At 38.7% G+C, this 9,631-nt stretch overlaps 1 pseudogene; it reads left to right on the forward strand.

The window, feature by feature from the left end:
- Window positions 1-8,103: 8,103 nt before the first annotated feature.
- LOC117717630 (diphosphoinositol polyphosphate phosphohydrolase 1 pseudogene) lies at window positions 8,104-9,089 on the forward strand (annotated as a pseudogene).
- The last annotated feature ends 542 nt before the right edge of the window (window positions 9,090-9,631 follow it).

Here is a 9,631-nt window from a genome sequence, read left to right on the forward strand (position 1 = left end):
TACTTAATAAGAGAAAAAAACTTTCGTTGTTACTTTAGCTGTTGTTGTTTTCTAGACAAGGTTTCTCTATATGTCTCTATCTGAAACTTGCTCAGAAATTCTAACACAGAAGTCACATACTATAATAGTTAGCTATATTAGGAAGCCTTGACTACAGAATATAGTTATTTTTATTACCTATGAAGCATCTGAGTCACATTGAGTTTGCTCATATCGAAATTTAAGTCTGAATTAAGATGGCAAAAAGTATCCACATTAATAAAATCCACAAAAAATATTAATTGGTTATGTAGAAATGAATTAACAATAGTGTTTTAGTTAGGGTTTTACTGTTGTGAACAGTCACCATGACCAAGGCTACTCTTAAAAGGCCAACATTTAATTAGGACTGGTTTACAGGTTCAGAGGTTCAGTCCATTACCATCAAGGGAAGAACATGGCAGCATCCAGGCAGTCATGGTGTAGGAGGAGCTGAGAGTTCTGCATCTTCATCTGAAGGCTGCTAGCAGAATACTGGCTTCCAGTCCACTAGGATGAGGGTCTTATAGCTCACACCCACAGTGACATGACTACTTTTAACAGGGCCACACCTTCTAATCATGCTACCCCTTTGGCCAATTATACACAAACCATCACATTTCACTCCCTGGTCCCCATAGGCTTCTTCAAACATATGAGTCTATGGGGGCCAAACCTATACACAGCATAATGAAAAATACATTTAGTCTAACTTCCAAAAATACCCATAGTCTATAGCAGTCTCAACAATATTAAAAGTTCAAAGTTGAAAGTCACTTTTGAGATTCATACAATCACTTAACTGTAGTTCCCAAAGCAAGACAGAAAACCAGTTGGGCAAAATCCAAATTCTTCATCTCTATGGTTGATGTCAAAGCAGTCTTCAGATCTCCAACTCCTTTTTCATCTTTGCTCAGTGCAACAAACCTTTTACTCCTCAGCTAATCCCACTCCATTAGCAGCTTTCCTCAGCAGATAGCCTGTGGCTATCTTGAACATCTTGGGGTCTCCAAGGCAACTTCAATGTTACAGCTTCTTGTTTCAATGTCTGGAATCCACACATGATCTCCTGGACTCCTCTAAAGAGCTGGTGTCACTTCTCTAGCTCTGCCCTTTGCAGCACTCTAGGCTCATATTGATCCACTCCACTGGTGCTGCTGTTTTTGATCATTTCATGGTACTGGCATCACCAATACATTGGGTTCATTTTCTGAAACTAAGCTTCACTGATAGCCTCTCATAGGCTCTTTTCAAGGTGTCAAGCCTGAACTCCTTTGCATGACCCTTTCAGTCCTGGGCCATCAATTGCCTGCACCTTCACCAATGGCCTTTCATGTCCTCTCAGAGTGCCAGGTCTCAGCTGTTCCTCATGGCCCCTTCATGCCTTTAAAGCCAGTACCACCTGAGTGATTCTTACACATTACCAAGTAAAGTTGATGCAGGAAGTATAACCTTGTCTATCTCTGGAACACAGCTTCTTTATGCTGTCAGAAGACATTTCCAGCCCCCTTTGCCTGGTCCTTTCTGCTGGGGCCGACTTCTAACTGGTCTGCTCCCAGAAAGACACTATCACAAAGGATCCTCTGCACTCAGAGCAGTTGGCAAGAACCCTTATTCACAATCTTGAGTCCCAAAGCTTCAGCTTGGAGTCCGGCACACTAGGGACCATCACTCACCAAAGACTTGTCCTCCTGAATACCACTCTCCTTCCGCACCCTTGGCCTGATCCTTTCTGCTGAGGCAGACTCTTAACTGTTCTCCTCCCAGGAAGACACCATATCCAGACCCATTCCAGAGGATCCTCTGCACTCAGAGCAGTTGACTCCTAGCTGGTCTTCTCCTGTGAAGACACCATATCCTGACCCATTTGCAAGGGTTCCTTAGGGTCTGAGCCAGTGGCTTGAGCAGATCTTGTGTGCTAGCACTGAAATCAATCCCACAACATCCAAGGAAGCTGGAGTCCTAGGAGCTCTAACATGACAAGGGTCATAGGATTTCAGGAGCTCATACACCCAGGATATCAGGATCAGAGGATCACAGAGACAGCTGGACTCTGAGGAGTTCTGACACAGGCAAGATGATGGGAGAAACAGGCTTGAGTCAGAGACAATGAGGGCAGGTAGAACTAGAGACAACCAGATGGATAAAAGTAAGCCCAAGAACATAAGCAACAGAAACCAAGGTTACTTTGCATCATCAGAACCCATTCTCCCACAATAGCAAGTCTTGGATACCCCATGACACCAAAAAAGCAAGATTCAGATTCAAAATCACTTCTCATGATGATGATAGAGGACTTTAAGAAGGACATAAATAACTCCCTCAAAGAAATACAGGAGAATACAGATAAACAGGTAGAAGCCCTTAAAGAGGAATCAAAAAAAAAAAAAAAAAAAAAAAAAAAAAAAAAAAAAAAATCCCTTAAAGAATTGCAAAAAAAGAAACAAAACAAAACAAAACAAAAAAAAACCAAAAAACAACAACAACAAAAAAAAAAAAAACCACAGCCAAACAGGTGAAGGAATTAAACAAAACCATCCAGGATCTAAAAACAAAAGTTGAAACAATAAAGAAATCACAAAGGGAGACTATCCTGGAGATAGAAAACCTAGGAAGGAGATCAGGAGTCATAGATGCAAACATCACCAACAGAATATAAGAGAAGAGAGAATCTCAGGTGCAGAAGATACCATAGAAAACATTGACACAAATGTTAAAAAAATGTGAAATGCAAAAAGCTTCTGATTCAAAACATCCAGGAAATCCAGGACACAATGAGAAGACCAAACCTAAGGATAAAAGGTATAGATGAGAGTGAAGATACCCAACTTAAAAGACCAGTAAATATCTTTAACAAAATTATAGAAGAAAACTTTCCTAACCTAAAGAAAGAGATGGCCATGAACATAGAAGAAGCCTACAGAACTCTAAATAGACTAGACCAGCAGAGAAATTTCTTCCATCACTTAATAATCAAAACACCAAATGCACAAAACAAAGAAAGAATATTAAAAGCAGTAGGGGAAAAAGGTCAAGTAATATATAAAGGCAGACCTATAAGAATTACACAAGACTTTTCTCCAGATACTATAAAAGCCAGAAGATCCTGGACAGATGTCATACTGACTCTAAGAAAATACAAATGCCAGCCTAGGCTACTATACCTAGCAAAATTGTCAATTACCATAGATGGAGAAACCAAGATATTCCATGACAAAACCAAATTTACAGAATATCTTTCCACAAATCCAGCCCTACAAAGGTTAATAGATGGAAAACTCCAATACAAAGAGGAAAAATACACCCTAGAAAAGGCAAAAACGTAATCTTTTTCCAACAAACCCAAAAGAAGATAGCCACACAAACATAATTCCACCTCTAACAACATAAATAACAGGAGGCAACAATTGCTTTTCCTTAATATCTCTTAACATCAATGGACACAATTTCCCAATAAAAAGATGTAAATGAATGGACTGGATACTTAAACAGGACCAAGTATTTTGCCTCATAGAGGAAATGTATCTCAGTGACAAAGACAGACATTACCTCAGAGTAAAAGCCTGGAAAACAATTTTCCAAGCAAATGGTCCTAAGAAACAAGCTGGAGTAGCCATTCTAATATAAAATAAAATAGGCTCTCAACCAAAAGTATTCAAAAAAGATAAGGAAGGACACTTCATACTCGTTAAAGAAAAATCTACCAAGATGAACTCTCAATTCTGAATATCTATGTTCCAAATGCAAGGGCACCCACATTCATAAAGAAACTTTACTAAAGCTCAAAGCACACATTGCACCCCACACAATAATAGTGGGAGACTTCAACACCCCACTCTCAGGAAAGAACAAACCAGGGAAACAGAAAATAAACAGAGACACAGTAAAACTAAGAGAAGTTTTGAACCAAATGGATTTAACAGTATCTGTAGAACATTTCACCCTAAAACAAAAGAATATAACTTCTTCTCAGCACCTCATGATACCTTCTCCAAAATAGACCATATAATTGGCCACAAAACTGTCCTTGATAAATACAAGAAAATTGAAATAATCCCTTGCATCCTATCAGATCACCACAGGCTAAGGCTGGCCTTTAATAACAACAAAAACAATGGAAAGCTCACAAACATGTGGAAATGAACAATGCCCTTACTCAATGATGACTTGGTCAAGGAAGAAATTAAGAAAGAAAATAAAGACTTTTTAGAATTTAATGAAAATGAAGGAACATCATACCCATACTTATGGGACACAATGATAGCAGTGCTAAGAGGAAAACTCACAGCTCTAAGTGCCTACCAAAAGAAACTGGAGAGAGCACACACTAGCAGCTTGACAGCACACCTGAAAGCTCTAGAACAAAAATAAGCAAACACACCCAAGAGGAATAGACTGCAGGAAATAATCAAACTCAGGGCTGAAATCAACCAAGTAGAAACAGAAAGAACTATACAGAAAATCAACAAAACCAAGAGTTTGTTCTTTGAGAAAATCAACAATATAGATAAACCCTTAGCCAGACTAACTAGAGGGAACAGATACAGTACCCAATTTAATAAAATCAGAACTGAAAAGGGAGACATAACAACAGAAACTGAAGAAATTCAAAATATCATCAGATCTTTCTACAAAAGCCTATACTCAACTAAACTGGAAAATCTGGATGAAACGGACAATTTTCTAGACAGATACCAGGAACAAAGTTATATCAGGATCAGATAAACCATCTAAATAGTCTTATAACCTCTAAAAAATAGCAGTAGTCATTAAAAGTCTCCCCACCAAAAAATGCCTAGGACCAGATGGTTTTAGCAAAGAAGACCTAATACCAATTCTCTTCAAACTATTCCACAAAACAGAAGGAACATACCCAATCATTTTATGAAGCCACAATTACACTCATACCTAAACCAGTCAAAGACCCAACAAAGAAAGAAAACTTCAGACCGGTCTCCTTTATGAATACTGATGCAAAATTCTCAATAAAATTCTAGCAAGCTGAATCCAAGAACATATCAAAACAATCATCCATCATGATCAAGTAGACTTTATCACAAAAATGCAGGGATTTTTCATATACGGAAATCCATCAGTAATCCAAAGTAATCCAATATATAAACGAACTCAAAAGAAGAAAACCACATAATCATTTAATTAGATGCTGAGAAAGCATTTGAAAAAATTAAACACTCCTTCATGGTAAAAGTCTTGGAAAGATCAGGAATTCAAGCCCATACCTAAGCATAGTAAAAGCAATATACAGCAAATTAGTAGCCAACATCAAACTAAATGGAGAGAAACTTGAAGCAATTCCACTAAAATAAGGGACTGACTAGACAAGGCTGCCCACTCTCCCTAAATATTCAATATAGTACTTGAAGTCTTAGCCAGAGCAATTAGACAATAAAGGGGGCTCAAAGGATTAAAACATTGGAAAGGAAGAATTCAAAATAGCACTATTTGCAGATGATATGATAGTATACTTAGGTGATCCCAAAACTTTCACCAGAGAACTCCTAAACCTGATAAACAACTTCAGCAAAGTGGCTGGATATAAAGTTAACTCAAACAAATCAGTAGCCTTCTTATACTTGAAAGATAAACAGGGTGAGAAAGAAATTAGGGAAATGACACCTTTCCCAATATAGTCACAAATATAAAATACCATGGTGTCAATCTAATCAAGAAAATGAAAAATCTGTAAGACTAGAACTTCAAGTCTCTGAAGAAACGAGTTAAAGAAGATCTCAGAAGATGGAAAGATCTCCCATGTTCTTGGTTTGGCAGGATTAATATAGTAAAAATGGCCATCTTACCAAAAGCAATCTATAGAGTCAAGGCAATCCCCATCAAAATTACAACTCAATTTTTTATAGAGATAGAAAGAGCAGTTTGAAAATTCATTTGTATTAACAAAAATCCCAGGTTATCATAAAACTATTCTCAACAATAAAAGAACTTCTGGGGAAATCACCATACTGAACTTCAAGCTGTACTACAGAGCAATAGTGATAAAACCTGAATGGCATTAGTACAGAGCCAGACAGGAAGATCAATGGACTAGAATTGTAGACCCAGAAATGAATCCACACACCTATGGTTGCTTGATATTTGAAAAAGGAGCTAAAACCATCCAGTGGAAAAAAGACAGCATTTTCAACAAATGGTACTGGTTCAACTGGAGGTTAGTATGTAAAAGAATGTAAATCAAATCATTCTTATCTCCTTGAATAAACCTGAAGTACAAGTGAATCAAGGACCTCCACATAAATCCAAATACACTGAAACTAATAGAAGAGAAAGTGGAGAAGAGCCTCAAACTCATGGGCACAAAGGGAAAGCTCCTGAACAGAACACCAATGGCTTATGCCCTGAGATCAATTATTGACAAATGGGACCTCATAAAATTGCAAAGTTTCTGTAAGGCAAAGGACACTGTCAATAGGACAAAATGGCAACAAATAGATTGGGAAAAGATCTTTACAAATCCTGCATCTGATAGAGGATTCATATCTAATATATACAAAAAACTTAAGAAATTAGACTACAGACAATCAAATAACACTATTAAAACAAACAAAGGATTCTCAATTGAGGAAACTAGAATGATCAAAAAGCCACTAAAGAAATGTTCAACATCCTTATATTCATCAGGGAAATGCAAATCAAAACAACCCTGAGATTCCACCTCACACCAGTCAGGATTGCTAATATCAAAAACTCAGGGGATAGCAGATGTTGGTGAGGATGTGGAGAAAGAGGAACACTCCTCCATTGTTGGTGGGATTGCAAGCTGGTACAACCACTGTGGAAATCACTCTTGCAGTTCCTCAGAACATTGGACATAGTATTATCTGAGGACCCAGTTATACCACTCCTGGACATATACCCAAAAGATGCTCTAACATATAACAAGGACACATACTCCACTATGTTCATAGCAGACTTATTTATAATAGACAGAAACTAGAAAGAACCCAAATGTCCTTCAACAGAGGAGTGGATACAGAAAATGTGATACATTTACACAATGGAGTACTATTCAGCTATTAAAGACAATGACTTTACCAAAATACCACAAAAACGGTTGCTAGGTCACATACTCAAATTCTTCCCTGAAACCTTTTGGGCCAAGCACAGTTCAAATTACTCACAGCAACAAAGTCTTCCATATTCCTTCTAGGATAGCTCATTAAGAAAAGCATTTCATGCCAGGCAGTGGTGGCACACGCCTTTAATCCCAGCACTTGGGAGGCAGAGGCAGGTGGATTTCTGAGTTCAAGGCCAGCCTGGTCTACAGAGTGAGTTCCAGGTCAGCCCCGGCTACACAGAGAAACCCTGCCTCGAAAAAACAAAAAAACAAAACAACCAAAAAAAAAAGCATTTCACAACGTTCCAAATCAAAAATCCCAAATCCACATTCTTCCAAACAAAAGCATGATCAGGCCTATCCTAGCAATACCCCACTCACAGTACCAACTTATATCTTAGGGTTTTGCTGCTGTGAACAGATACCATGATCGAGGCAAGGCTTATAAAGGACATTTAATTGGGGCTGGCTTACAGGTTCAGAGGTTCAGTCCATCATCATCAAGGAAGGAACATGGGAGCATCCAGGCAGGCATGGTACAGGAGAACCTGGGAGTTCTACATCTTCATCTGAAAAATACTGGCCTCCAGGCAGCTAGGATGTGGGTCTTAAAGCCCACATCCACAGTGGCACACCTACTCCAACAGGGCCACACCTCATAATTGTGCTACTCCCTGGGCCAAGTGTATAGAAACCATCACAAATAGTGATTTTCAAGGTTCCTGTAAATGATGAAATCAAAGGGTGTGACTTTTGCAATATTACATGTAGATAGGTCATTTACAATTTTAGTTTATCCTCAAGAACTGAAGGCAATACTATTGCCTACCAGTTGTTTTAATAAAATATCAACTTCACTAAAGGAGAGTTAGCAATAAAAATCGCTGCCATACAAATAAATAAACTCCGAAGTTCATTTTGTAGAATCAATAGACACACGACAGAGGTATGTGATTTTGGGAAACACTGGAGACAGGAACAATGTGACTAACATGGTTCCTCTTATGCTTTTAAAAAGCCAGGTAACCAAAACAATGACAGCAGTTGATGTGACTGGTAAAACGTATTATTAAGGATTCCTTATATATTAGAGCATTTTGTACCATGAAATATTGCAGGCTGTACATGGAGGAAAAGCCATACGTGGAATGAATGCAATCTTTCTTTTTATATCTTACTATGTTTTTAAAGTTGTTTTTCAATCTCAGAAAAATAATTATTCAGAAAAGTAATTATCAACCACAGAGCAATGAATTTTGGGGGGGGGCACACACTGGTTCTAGATAATTAGACTAAATTTTAATCTATCTCATAGAGTGAAGTTTTTACTGTGGATTTTGTTTGTTGACTAGACTTCTTTAGCAAAGTACAGTCAGGATCTTGTGATCTCTCTGCTCATTGGGTAGGACCTTGGGCTTTGGTTTTGGTGTTAAGATTTTGTATTTAGAGAGAGAGAGAGAGAGAGAGAGAGAGAGAGAGAGAGAGAGAGAGAGAGAGAGAGAGACAGGGAAGGTAGAGCAAGCAGGAGGTCTCCATTAGTCATATAGACCAGCAGCCTGTGCCCACGTGAAATGCCTCCTCAGAACACCAGACTGCTGGGACAGAAATAACCCAGGAAGATCCAGACATTGCCGCTTGTGAGCAATAGCTGCCCTCCAGACCAATGGATCATCCCTGGAGGAGGCATGAAGCCCTAGGAGGAGTCAAGTGTGGTTGTGGTCCGAGAACCAGGAGAGGAAGCACGGGACGTACACATATGTGCTTATTGTTAAGGAGGTGCTAGAAGACTGAGAAGACTCAAATCAACATTAGAAGGAAGACAAGGTGGCTTAAAATAGATGTCATAAAGATATTGTAGTGTCACAAGCTGGTATGGGTGTCATAATTTGGGACATTAAAGCAAGGATACCCTGCCAATAATGGCACCCCTGTCATCGGCACCACCAAGTACTCCAGCTCCATGCCAGGCATTAGATGACTGCAGACTTCTTGTAAGAACGGGAGAGTAGAAAGCAGACTGAAGTGTGATTCTCCTTACCACCCTTTCGCCCTCCACATAGCAGAGACGGTGCGCTGAGGTGCTGCTGTGGGGTGTAGAGCGAAGCGGGTGGGTGGGGCATGACTGGAATATTTTTTCTCTTTTTCCGGAAGGTGGACACTGGTGTGGAGCTCATGTATACTTAATGCTAAAGGACTTCAAAACTTAGTCCTAGGTTTCCTCTTTTTTCAAGCACTAATATCTTTGCTTCTTTATCTGACCCCATGGTTTTAAATATCTTCAAATCCCAAATTTTATCGAGCTGGACCAGACTTTTTTTTAAAACACAAATTCTAAACTTCTGCCCAACTTTTCCATTTGAATATGAGAATACACACTGTACTTACATGTCAAAATCCAGATTCCTAGTTTCTCCTCATCAATGTATTTCTCTATGGTAGAATTTATGGCTCATATGCTCTGTTAACCTGCTACAGAGTAGTTACTTAGATATTAGTTAAAGCCACATTAATAAAAGCAGC

The sequence above is a fragment of the Arvicanthis niloticus genome, chromosome 12 (assembly GCF_011762505.2).
Source record: "Arvicanthis niloticus isolate mArvNil1 chromosome 12, mArvNil1.pat.X, whole genome shotgun sequence".
Taxonomy (NCBI): Eukaryota; Metazoa; Chordata; class Mammalia; order Rodentia; family Muridae; genus Arvicanthis; species Arvicanthis niloticus.